This window comes from Apis laboriosa, unplaced genomic scaffold (genome assembly GCF_014066325.1).
Source record: "Apis laboriosa isolate Shangri-la unplaced genomic scaffold, ASM1406632v1 scaffold63_cov154, whole genome shotgun sequence".
NCBI classification, from domain to species: Eukaryota; Metazoa; Arthropoda; class Insecta; order Hymenoptera; family Apidae; genus Apis; species Apis laboriosa.
The window spans coordinates 485,688-499,573 of NW_025223982.1; the positions used below are offsets into that span (position 1 = coordinate 485,688).

At 44.2% G+C, this 13,886-nt stretch overlaps 1 protein-coding gene across 2 annotated transcripts in view; it reads right to left on the reverse strand.

The window, feature by feature from the left end:
- LOC122718400 (hemicentin-2) overlaps window positions 1-13,886 on the reverse strand; it is a 297,858-nt gene that overhangs the window by 196,713 nt on the left and 87,259 nt on the right. The window lies entirely within an intron of this gene.

A 13,886-nucleotide genomic window follows, 5' to 3' on the forward strand; every position in this document is an offset into this window, starting at 1 on the left:
GTGGATTCGTAAAAAAAGAGAAGACTTTGGATGACACAATAATTGATTGCCATCTATCTATTAACATCGATGTAATGCTAATCAAGTATGGAAAAAGAGGGTGGAGGATGTGCATATCGACAAGATCAGTGAGAGAAAAATTTATTCGCTTCTGTATAATACTATTTCAAACGAAACTCGAGCGAAAAAAAAAAGAGAGGGATGGAACGAAATCGTTGGACCATCGAATAGAATTCTTTGTCACCGATTCGATGAAACAGACGAAAGATTTCGAAATAAAGACTTTATCGCGGGACAGCGAAGCGTTTCCGAAATTTCAATCGTACTTTTCGAGCATCCACGTTTCGTCGTATCGCGAATTCTGTGGTCGTGGATTGCATCGTGTTTCCAACTTCTTCGATTCGACGGTTGGGGAAGGGGAGGAGGAAGGGGGACGAAAAAGAGAGGAAAAAGGAACGCTCCCTTCCCTTACGCGCAGCGTCCTTTGCCGGAACTAGTTACTATCGACATTTCGTATCTCGTATCTCGTATCCCATAATTTCCAACGCGTTCTCTAACCTACTTATTAAATGCAGATTCGCCATAATTTTCTCCATTGTGACTTTTATATCTTCCCAATTGGAATTCGGCGCATAATTTTTAAATTAATAACCATCTCCTCCTCGGATCAATATTAGAGGATAAACAGAAATGGAACGTTTAATTAAAATTTAATTAATAAACATAGGGAATGAGAATTTTATCGTTGCAATTCCACAGGAATTCTCTTTATTATAACTTTGCGATTTAATCCACTCTAAGAATAGAAAATTATCCGATCATTTTTATACAATTTTGTAATTGAATCGCACAACGATGTGATCAACGATATCGTCACTAAATCTCGAACACGAAATATTAATTTTCCTCTATTTTCCTTAAACTGTTCATTTTATATTCTGAAATATCGAATATATGCCGGTGATGAAAATTTAAAAACTACCACTTGTTACTACCAATTTTTTTTTAAATCAGCCATCGGATCGAAAATCTCTATTATTCTCGAGACGGATAGGAGATATCTCAGGCATACCGGTCAACGTGGAACGAATTCGAACAATAGTATTACCCAGCTTGATAGATTTTACGAAATAATACGGGCGAAAGGGTGGCACAATTAACGCGAGCGCGCAATCGAGCTCGACGCCTGCAACTACTTTGCGGTATAACCCGAAACTCGCTCCACGGCTATTTATCCTAGTTTATGCTAACCATAATATACGCCGAAATAAACAATCCATTATGCGATTGCGATGCACCAATATTTGACGGCGGTGCCATCGGTATCGAACAATGCCTGCAGGAGGGACGCATCGGCTGCGTGACATTTACATCGCGAAAACAATTTCGTTTCTTGTAATTCATCGTCGCCTGTTCCTATCGAGGTAGGAACAATCGATGATCACGGAACATAGAAACGATCTGGTGCCTGGTTACCGGGCTAGGATTTTCGTGTGGACATAGCTGGTCATCGAAACCGATTGTGTCAATCGGCACCGGGTCGCTTGCAAACGATGAAAGGACGATAATCCACGAAACGCGTCCCCCGCGTTCAACCAGTTTTGGACCGGCTTTCGATGCCAACTTTGTATTTTCGATCAATCGTTCTAGCTGGAGAGCTGCCGCTTTCATCACTCCGACACGCTCTTTCGCATAGATAAAATTAAATCCGACGGTATTTGTTAGGACAGAAGCTTGTTACATTGCGAATTTTATGCAATTTTTGTCTTGTAACCGGCTGTTAAACGTGTTGTATACGACTTTGTCCTGGGATCCTGTTTCAGTTCGAAGTTACTATCAAAAACAAAAGGCACGATTTATAACGACTAACGTTATTAAAGGCCGGCCATCATTGTTGACGTTGGTTCCAGGGGCAATTTTATCCCGAACGGGAAAACAAAAAAATAAAATAACGCCAATAGTTGAAAAAAATATTATCTATAATGATTTATCACGATAGTAAATCGAGGCTTGTATTTCTCTTTTCTTCCCTCTCTCTCTCTCTCTCTTTTTTTATACACAACTCTACTCTATTCCTCTATCCAGGGATAAAGCAATCAACTACAAGCTACGTTCAATTTCCATTCACGCGGACGTACGTCGTTATCAGGATCACCACCGGTGAAAACACCACTGGAAACAAAAGCGTATTTTCGTAACAGTGTTTCACCGTTTCACCCTCCCGGCAAATAAGCTGTCAAATAAAACTCAAATACCCGATACGAGGCGCGGCGATCGCGGAACGGAGTTGCATAAAGGAGATCAAAAACTCTGGTGACACTTCCCTGGCCTTGTATTCGCCGTGAACGATGATCAACGGCGTGCGCTCTCGAGGTCGAATTCCGATCGACAAAATATACCAAAACTTTATCGCGCGTTTATTCCTCTTCGCGACACGAAAAAAAAAAAAAAAAGGAAAAGAAAAAAGAAAAAAGAAAACTCGTCTCGAATATATTCTTCGATCGATCGACGACGATCCATTTAAATTTCCTCCATAACGAATCGTAGGTGGACACTCGCCCTTTAAAATCCTCTTTTCCATTTGACGTGACGCGTTGCTTTAATTAAATTCCCGTCGATCTCGCGCGTTTCTCGTGCGGCCAAGTCGGAATTCTCATTCTCCGCGAGAGAAGGGGAGAAAAAAGACAGGGGAAAAGGTCGGAAGAGAGTAAGTCGGAGGACGAGGCGGAGGAGAGGAGGTATGTGCACAAGGACTGTTGAACACGTGCACACACGCGTGTACACACGTATATTCCATGTTGAACATTGCTTGACCCCGATTAAACGCAACGGTGTGTCGGTTGGAAACTTGTTGGATAAGATAGAAACGTAGATATACGCGGTTAACGTTGAACAAGGATTCCTGCGGTGTGGAATATTATCGACGTTCTACCGGAGGAGGCGCGGAAGAAGATCGAGGATGTCTCGCGCAACTTGGAATTCTAGAGTTTCCCAAGTGTCTCGGAACACCGTTACACGCGGGAGAAACTATCCGCGTACAAGAAAAGTTGGAGATGCGTATAAACTCGCCGGCTCGCCGTGTCGTTTCTTCAACTATCCACGTATATACGCGAACAATGGACTTATAGATCGGTGTTGGAATGCGTCGATTCGAATGTGCGTCCTCGTATCGCATCCGTTCGAATTGTTTCGTCAAATTTTGAATTGAATTTGAGAATTCTAGTAGCCCGGTAGGATTTGAAAAGTTCGAAATAAAAACTAGCTAGGCGAAAACCTATTTTCGCATTCGATCCAATTACACATTGATCCTTTTTTTCGTTTCGAAACGAAACGGCAATTTGATCAGTTTAATAATCACGAATGGAAAAACCTTCCGTTCGAAGCTTTATCGAAGGGGGTTATATCGTTTTTTTCACAACGAAAACTTCCTTCCTCTCTTTCGATGGCGAACAATTGGCGGGATCGTCAATGAAGTGAATCAACAGAGATCGCCGGAGGAGCAGATTGTCCGGAGGAGAGAGAGAGAGAACGGCAGGCACCGCTCAAATATCGCAATATCCGGCCATATCTGATCCAAGTTTCTATTTTCCCAAAGTCGCGCTCCATCAAAGTTTCGTCGAGCGTACATCGGGGAAGGGTGGAGAGAAGGGTGGTTGGCGAAAGGGCGGGGTCGAAGAGTAGTTTGTGGGTCAACGGTGTAATAGAGCGGAGAGAGAGAGAGAGACAGAAGGGAGGAACAGAGATGATCAGAAGGGAAAGAAAAGGAAAGGAAAGAAAAAGAATCGGTGGAGGGGGAGAGCGTGACTGTAAATTAGAATCTCCGTGTTATAAAGCAGGGAGAAAGAGGGTGGAAGCGGAGGGGGGATGGGGTGGCAATGGCGCGGTTAAGGGTTGATACAGAATACGTGTGGTGGACGAAGAAGAAAAGGAAGAAGAGGAAGAAGAGAAGGAAGAGGCGGCGGTCGTCTGGCGGCGAGGGGGATGAGATGATCCTCGTCCTCCTCTCCTCCTCTAACGGCACAGATTGTTAGTGGACATTCAGAACTTTCCACTCGTGACTATTGCTTCCCCTTCGAAGTTTTCCCGATGTTTTCGAGCCGGCGTCGCGATGGGAACCACCTCGAATCGCTTTCTTCCCTTCCCACTGACATATAGCCGCCTTCCACTTCGACCTCTTCCTCTCGCCGATCACGTTATCGAATCGCGGAACCCCCCTTCCCCCTCCGTGTACTCCCTATTGATTTCTAGATTCTTCCAATATATGTTATATTCACTCGCGGAAACTTTCGGCTTTTCGTTTATTTCGTCTCGTTACGCTCGATCGTGGTAGGTGGTCCGTAAAATAATTTGCCTTTTTTCTTTTTTTTTTTTTTTTTTTTTTTTACGTATAATCGAGCCAATTTACAAAACAAAAGTTGTAATTGTAATCGATGATACAAGTCGGCGTTTCGATCATATCGATTTTTCTCAAAGTCATCCAACAAATATATATTCCGTTAAACCCTATTCCCGCCCTAAGATAATTAATTATCCAACCGATCTTTTTCTCGCCGTTGCCTCTGTTTCTTTATTCCCCGAATTGTGAAAAAGAAAAAAAAAAAAAAAAGGTTATTAATTATACGGAGAACATCTTCCAATTTTCCACCCTACTTCATCCTACTTTAAAGCAAAGAACGCCGAGATTCTTCCAATTAAAAGTTGTATAATTTCGAACGGATCGCGCGACACCTAACTCTGATTTTTCACCGCCCCTCCTCCCTCCTCCCCCTCCCTCTTCCCACTTTTATTTTTCATTAAAAAAAACTGTACAACAATCGAATCGCGTCGATGCCGAGAATTTCAACGAGCCAATAACGAATTTAATTAAACATGAAACTGTACCGTATAGTTTCGAAAAAAAAAAAAAAAAAAAAAAAAAAAAAAANGAAAGAAAAAATTCAACGAGGGGGTTCGCACATCCGCTCCTCCCCGGGAAAAGATCGACGTCCATCCAATTTCCAACCATAAAATTATTCCCCCGAAAACTTTTCGTATATACACGGTATAATTTAGCGATTCGACAGGATCGTTGCTGGGCACGGATATGTTATTAAATTTCGCGTTGCGCGTTGTACAGAAATTTAAGAGGCGTAACTCGGGTGGGCAAGTATATGTAATGAAGCGATTCGAGTGGATGGAAAATCGTGCGGGTGGATCGCGCGGACATCGTCGTCGTGCATCCCGAGCGGGAAGCTCGATTGAGGTACGGTTAATTCCAGCGTCAATAAAGCAGAATCATCCAATCACAGACGCCGCTCGGTCGAGATGGCCGATTTCTAAATCAGAAAGTAGGAATACACGCGGTGGAGGGAGGAAAGAAGGAGAAGAAGAAGAGGGAAAAGAAGGGGGTGGAGAAAGGCGGTGGAGAAAATCGGGCGGAAAAGAGTTGGAGGGCGGCTAATGCCGAAATTAAAGCCAATGAACCGATTCGCAGGGGGAACGAAAACAGTTCGAAAGGGTCGCTTTACTCTTGAAAACTTTCTGCTGATCTTTTAATTAAAGTCAGATCGATGTAATTCTATGCCGGAGAGGAGAGGAAAGGAGAGGAGAGGAGAGGTCATCCGAGAGGAAACAATTACACGTTAAACGTGGATATAAGAGTGTAGATTTTCCCCTTTGAATAAATATAACGTTCTCCCTCCCTCCCTCCCTCCCTCCCTCCCTCCTTGGTGTTATTTGAGAAAATTATTCGATAAAAACGTTGAAAATGGAACAAGTATATTCTTATTAACGTAAAAGTAAAAAAAAAAAAGATTTCAATCCCAATTACACGAGCTTCGGATATTTGTGAAAAAAAAAAAAAACTATTACCAAGGTTTGTCGTGGATTATAATTATAAAAATAAAATGCAGAATACGAAATTTCGCGCAAAGCGAATAATATCGATGAACAAAACGCGCATACGCTCTCGTATCGTCGTCTACCGAATTTATGATCGCGCAGCCCAAAGCGATTGGGGAGCGCGCGATTGTGAAATGGCTAAGCATTACGTGTATATATATATATATATATATATATATAAAAGAAAAAAAAAATTGGTAAAGAAAAAAAAATTGTGAAAAAATTGGAAACACCCTTGGCGAAGGGACTGGAGGAACAAAGGTGGTCCCGTAGCGAATATTAACCGGTGCACGCGATATTAATGTACCTGGTCGCGAGGAAAATAGAGAAGAGCGTATCAAAGAGAGCCCCGTATAAATGCATTCGATGTGATCAAAATCAAAGCGCGGTGTCCAAAGGCGGAAAATCGTTACATAATAAAGCGTATCAGCGGAAAACTGGATGCCGTACAAGCGTAATTGATTGCAACGAAAGCTGGGTTGCACACGCTAGAATCAATTAAATATTTCCCTCGGCGAAATTGGCGAGCGAAAATGGGAGCGAAAAGAGGAGAAGGAAGAGGAGGAGGGAAGGGGAGAGAAGCGTGCAACTCTCTCCAAAGGTCGAAAGTCGGACGACTGATCGATCCCAATTAAAGCCCCCATAAAAGATTCCCTTGAACCTTAAGGATTCTTCTCCTCAGACCAGAGCTTCCTTCGAATCAACTTCGTTACTAAATCATCTCATTATTGAGGATTTCATTGATCGTCCCAGCGACACGACGACGCGATAGCGCACGCACCCTCGGTCGAGGGCACACAACTTTCTCGTTCCAAGTTCGTCTCGGGTTTCATCGGAGGAAAGAAGACGTACAAGTGTGGGCGACGAACGTTTTTAAGGGAAGGGAGAATAAGAAGGGAAGGAGAGGTGGGGATGGGCGGACGCGTTATGCAAATTTTCGGGAAGGATAGTAAAACGGAGACGTAAAGATCTCCGTTTGCTCCCTTATTCTTACGCCCGATAACCTCTCATAAATTTGACCCTGTCCTTTATCAACCAGCTCCCTCCCTCCCTCCCTCCCTCCCTTACACAGCGTTTTCCTTTCGTATTCGTTTTTCGCGACCTATTGTCAGCCACATAACTTTTCCCATTCTTCTCCATTCTCGCGTTTCCCTCCGCTTCGAGTCGTTTGTTACAAAATTTCTATATGATTCGAATACCCGTGGATGGATCCTCAAGTTATTACTCATAGGTATAGATGTAACGCGTATTTTTTTAAAGATCATCGTCAATTGAAAAAACGATTTCCCTCCTTCGATTTTCGATAACCGCCTGCCTCGTCTATGTAACGTTTTGACGTAGAAATCGAACGATTGACACACGGTTGACAATGATCGAGGATCGTATGGGGAAGTATGCGACGTTCGATTATCGCATTAATTCAAATATCCAACTAAATCCATTAATGTTGGCGCTAATTAATTTATACTTCCGCCGCGGTTTAAGCTTTTAATAATTTATCCGATGCTGATTCACGACGATAATGCGAATTTGGTAACGTATGGACGCTCGCCCTCCCTCCCTCCCTCCTTCCCTCGAACCCCCCGTGTCCCTGTGATCCTTCGTAATTTTCATCGGGATTTTCCTCGTGCAAACATTTAAGTAACCTAATTGATGAAACTGACGCCGATGGGCAAGGGATAGCGTTACGAGCCAGGATAATGTAAGCTTTAAATCGGGCAACGAGAAAACGTTTGAAAAATGGTTATCGTTAAATCGAGGAACGATACGAACGTCCGAGAAATAATGTTTCTTCTGCCGCGAGTGGATTACCGCAATTATATAATACGATCCCCGATACGCATAATTGAACGAATTGCTGTTTTTATTTTTGTTTTTTTTTATTGCTTATATTTTTCTTTTTTCTACTTTCTGTTAAAGTATATATAGTGAAAAAATATTGCGTTGGAAATTCCCGTGTTATTCGATCAGACATTTTTTCAATAATATTTCTTTCGCGTACGTTCGAAAAGCATTTTTCTAATTGAATTATACGACTCGTTGCATAAATTGTTTTGTACATGCAGTCGTGATAAAATGTAAATATTTTACATGATGCCATGTTTCATACTCAAAAAATTAGTCGAACGCATCATACAAATATTTAAACATTCGACAGCAACTGTCAATAACGTATTTATTCGGTAATATTTACGATTTCCCCCCGCCGCGTTCTTATACATTATCCGCATTTTACGCATTGCCACTTTAAAATCGATTGTAAATATCGTTTCACGGGAAATTATTGAGAATGATCGTCAATCAGATATATTTGTGAAAAACTCATCGACGGCGTTCTAGATTTATTCATTCGCCACTTTCAAACCATCTTTCAAACTCTTATTCGATTCTTTCGGCTCGAATTTCTGCAACCAATTATTCGCCGCGTTGATCGCCGTTTAAACGCGAGAAAAAGAAAAGAAAAAAAGCCAATGCTCGAAACGACTTCTGAACCCTGCTTTTGGAGAGCCGGTAAATTCGAAATTGCTGGAAATTTGGAGATTACTTTGACGATGGCGATTCGGTGGAGGAGGACATGTGCCAACCGTGTCCGAACGTCGATGCAATTAGGAAACAACTGCGTTGGCGGGCAGCCACGCGGTCCGCTGGATAATTGGTTTCCTCTTACCTCGTTGTCTCGATTGCCGCTCAAACGACATCCGCGAACTGCTAATTGGCACAGCGTGTATCCCCTCGCCTATCTTTCCCTATTTCCACCCGATTCTTCGTCCTTCTTTTGCGCCCGTTACGCTGCCGTGCACGGCCGATAGATTAACAAGAAACACCGGACGAAGGATGGAACAGGGCGAATGGAAGGAAGGAAGGAAGGAAGGAAGGAAAGGGGGAAGGGGTGAGCGATTGTCTGATCGATTAACTTACCAACGACCAACGATTGAAGCGATTTCCTTGGTAAAAGCTTCCCCGTATATACCTGCGGCCATGCGCGAATAATTCACCGATAGAGAAAGTAAGTCGAACTCGTCGAGATCGACTTATTTCTTTTTCTTTTTTTTTTTTCCTCCTTCCTTCCTTCTTTGCTTTCCTTCCATTCCATCGCTTCTCTTTCTCTCTCTTTTTCTCTTTGCCTCTCGATAGAGAGAAGCTTCGAAAATGGGTCGAGTCGAGGATTCTAACCCATCCTTTCTCCCCTTCTTCCCCTCTTCCCCAATATTGTTACGGATAAATTGAAAATTATCGAACACACGAATCGACGATGGTTTCGAAGACGGTTGCGCATGCAAATCTTCCCTCATCAACTCGTCCCTTTTATATCCCCATTTTTTAATCGTTCTAACTTTTCTTCGACCATTTCAATGGCATCCCTCTCCCCCTCCCTCCACAGGAAACACATTTCGCCATTACCTAGCGGACAAAAGTAGAGCGTTCGAGCGGCCAACTGAAAATTGGTGTTTTTTTTTACCCGGTTACGCACGAATATAATAGCGGTAGTTGGCTCCATTAAAAACGCGTTCTCATCGAGCGGGCGCTAGTTAGTTTCGAAAATTGCTCTTTTTTTCTCCCTCCCCTCTCTCTTTTCTCCTCTCTCGATAATAAACCACCCTATATATTAACCCATATAATTTGGCGAAACGCGCTCGCATACGCATTTTCAATCATCCGATCCCGGTGATCGACAGTTTTTCCACCCACTCTATACGAAAAATCTATACTGCGAAAATAAAGGCACGCACGAAGGGGAAGGAGNCCCATATAATTTGGCGAAACGCGCTCGCATACGCATTTTCAATCATCCGATCCCAGGTGATCGACAGTTTTTCCACCCACTCTATACGAAAAATCTATATCTGCGAAAATAAAGGCACGCACGAAGAGGGAGGAGGGGGGGGCTATCGATAAACGGTCCATTAGCCCGATCGAAAATGACTATTTGCCGCCGCGTTACGTAAAAACATAATACGTTCACGCGCGGATGCACACGTTCACGCGCGTTAAACCCAGCCCAAGTTGCACGCCTCCCTCCACCCCCGAAATATGCCGGCCTCCCGTGCGCCGTCGCTTCGCAAATACGGCCTATAATCTTGTCCCTATAAATATCCCAGCCTAAATATTTGCGCATCAATATTGGCGCGGGTATTTAACCATCCTCCCTCCCCCTCTTCATGAGAAACGGAGACGAGGAGCCACGAGAAGGGATTGGATTCTACACCCCCTTCGAAACCCCCCAGAGGAAGGACTGGTGCACGGTCGAATGCGCGTCGAACAACGGCGCGTTGGATCTATATAGATCCCTCCCTCTCTCGTGGCGAGAGGAAAAAGTAAGGAGGATACGGCGCGAGGCACACGCTTGCAAGACGCTGCCGCGATAAAGGAATTTATGTCCACGCGAGATTTACGTCCCCTTATGCTTCCACGAGATACAAGGGTGGGAGGTCGCCACGATACACGGCCGCTTTGTACCGTACTCGAGCACGTGTATGCGGCGTACGTGTGGTACGGGGAAATGGTGGTTGGCAATGGTCAGCGAGAAGGGAGGGAGCAAGTTGAGAAAAATATGAGAAGAATACGCGATAACGGGGAGAAGAGAAAGGTGGGGAAAGGGGGAAAGACGCGGGGAAACTTTAAGAAGAAAATCGAAGGGTAGAAGAGGAAGGCTACGGAGGTGGGTGGAGGAAAAATGAGAAGTTAGAAATCGAAGTCTCTTTCGAAATCGTTGGACGCGCCACGGTTTAATTATAAATATCCTCGATTCGGATAAAGAATTGAACTTGGAGAGAAATAAGCGCTTGTTTATCATAGATGTTACGATAGTCGAATCGTATCTTGCCAAACTTTCCTTGCCATTTGTTAAAAATTTTCCAATCAACGAAATTCCAAGCCATTGTGCTCGCGTTATAAACTCTATAAACCCGACAAAGATCTTACGGTTCCTTTACGATGTAAAGGAATGATAAATACGCCACTTAGGGCGCAACGAGAAAAATATAAAAAGGGAAACACGGTGTTTCCGAAATCGGCGCGTAATTTCCAAAGATCCGGGGGCAATTTTTTCGCATAAATTTCAAAGGATTTCACGGGGTGGAAATGGGACACGAGCAAAGCGCGCGATAAACGCCGCGCGAGGTGGAAGCACAAATGTAAGAAGGGTGTGATAGTTTCGCGATATCGTACAACCCCACGCGGGTTTGCATAAGCCGCTGCTTTATGCTTTTATCGGGGACAATCTCGAAAAGGTTCGGTCTCTCTCTCTCTCTCTCTCTCTCTCTCTCTCTCTCTCTCTCTCTATAGTTAGAACCTGGTGCACACCGTGCATCTCTAAAGCTCTTCTTCGTCGGCCGTGTGTAGCCTTTTTCGAGATGCCGGCGAGAACGCGCCAACCCTTAACCGAGTTTACTTCCATCCAAGACCACTTCTTCTTCCACGCCACCCCGTTCCTTTCTTTCCCGCCACTTCTCACACACTCATCCCCCCCTCCCCCATTCTCGCTCGATTTTTCTTCGCCACCCTTCTCTCCCCTTCTACACCCCCGCCACGCGGAATCGAATTCAATTTGTAAAGCGCGCGCATAAGCGTTGTTTATTCCCGGATCGAATCGGCAGCGCGTGATTTTTCACCTCGATTGCGATCTCTCGTCTTCTTTTTCGGTAAGAAGAGATTTGAAAAAAAATTTGTATCTACACCGTATATCAAATGTATAATTGCCAAAAGAATAGGAAGGAATAAAGTTTGTTATTATAAAATAACAGATATTTCGATTCTCTTTAACGCGAGATAAAATTTAAGATAAAATAGAATGAAAACGCGGGGATCGATATTATAGTTGTGATGGTAAACTTTAGCAAGTTAACTAGAAGAGGCAGCAACTATGAACCGATGATATTGAACGATAATCTGTACGCGCGAAACTCGAGTTGGTCGCGATCGATGACAAGAAACGAAATATTTCTGATGGAAGCCAAGTGTCTAGGAGCGAGCGGGACAAGGGGAAAGGGAAGCCGTTCGCTGCTCAAAGCGTAGTAAAGTCTTTGATAAGCAACAGCTATGCGGAAGAGAGGCGAGGAAAGCGGTCGATTGCAAGGCGCGCGATAAAAGAGAGCCGGGCTACTCGGTTGAATGCGGCCAAAGTTACCGGAACACCGCGAATACGTGGAGAGGCGGAGAAAGGCGAGAAGAAGGAGGAGGAGGAGGAGGAGGAGCAAGTCGAGGAGAACGCGAGAAGTTGCGCTGCAACGGAACAACGAGTGAGCCGGATGATTTCGAGTGTAACGTGTAGCTGGAACGAGTAAACAAAAAGAAAGCTCTCTCTCTCTCTCTCTCTCTTTCTCAGTAAGCTTCATTAAACAGACGCTTGGGGGTTGGTGTTATAGGTGGATGGGGGAGGATGGATGGTGGAGAGGATCCAAGTACCACGATGCGATGGAAAATAAAAAGTAATAAGGGAGAGCAAGGGGGAGATGGTAAGGAAGGAGAGAAAGGCGAAAGGAGTAAGAAAGGAGGAGGAGGAGGAACGAAGGGGGTTGGCATAAACTGTCCCCTTTGTACGGGAAATTGCGTTTTAATTCCCGCATTCACGGTTCCCTAGTACCAGCCGGCAGCGCTCGTGTACACGCCATACACGACTTTCATGCATTTTACATGGTCACCACCTGCCGGCACATTTCGCCTCGGTTGTGTGTAAAGAGCCGTCGAGAGAGCATGATGGCCACGGCTCGAAACGAGCCGCTTATCAACGGTCAAAAACCTCTTTTTGACTTTTTACCACGACGACGATTCGCTAGTCATTGCCAATTCGACGAAACCATTACGAACGAAAGTACGATTCTGGTACGCGATAAAGGCGAGAGATTAAACCAGCTACTAGCTTATACAGGCTCCGTGTAATTAACGATTCGTGTTCTTGAATAATCGTACAATTCGGGAAACGAGGAAAAAAGACGTCGCGGGATATCGCGAATGATGAAAGTTTCGACGAGAAATTGTTTATAAAATGTATATTTAAATTTTCCTTCGGATAAAGAAAGACTGACGAGTAAATATTTGATTAATTCGACTAAAAGTTTTATCTCGTCGATTAATTTCAACGAGTATTTCATTACATCCCGCGACACAAACGGTCAAAAGCACGCAACAACGGTAGAGAATACGCTCCCTCCTCTCCCCTCAAACGCGTAAAATTCTCTCTCGCGATCATAAAAAAAAAAAATCACAATTAATCGGTTACGGAATCAAAAGCATCGATACATATATATATACAAAATAAACACGAAAAAACGTCAAAGGAATAGCTCGCCGTTGTATCGCAAACCCATACTTCTGTTCCCCTCCTGATCGCTTGAAACCGTAGCACATGCAATCTCGCGGGGAAAACAGCTCCAACGCGAGAACAGGGATGGACAAAAATTTATCGACGCGTTTTCGAAGTGAACACGCGTGTCCCTCGATAGACCCCTCGATAGACGGTGGTGCACACCTCGTTTATTAGTAATCGTTCGCAAATCTTTCGAGAGCGCTCGGCGAGAGGGTCAGCCGGGCAGAAACCCGTAAGCAGAGAGGAGGGGAGGAGAAGAAAGTGGGAAAGAGAGAGGGTTGAACAGAAGGACAGAACTGAACAAACCGTAGATAAGGGTTGCCGGTGATTGCTCCATAAAATATGTATGCTACGAGCGTCGACCTTCTTCTTTCTCCTCCCTTCCCCCTCCGTGGCCAACCCACCCCTCTCGAATTTTCTTGCTTTTTATACGCGGCACGGACGTCTTCGATCCCTCGAGCGACGAGATCCATCGCGGATTCATGCGCGAGTCTACGCACATGATGCGATACCTTGCAGCTCATATCTCGTACAGGGTGTCTCGTGTATAACGCCATTCGTAGACGATTTTCGTAGAAACGTAATATCGTAAACGATAAAGTCCTGGTGGTGGATCCTTGGCGCGAGATGATCGCGCGCGGTAGAAAATTGCAACAAAATATCGTAAGAAAAATAAACGCGATGCGCGAAAGGAAAGGAT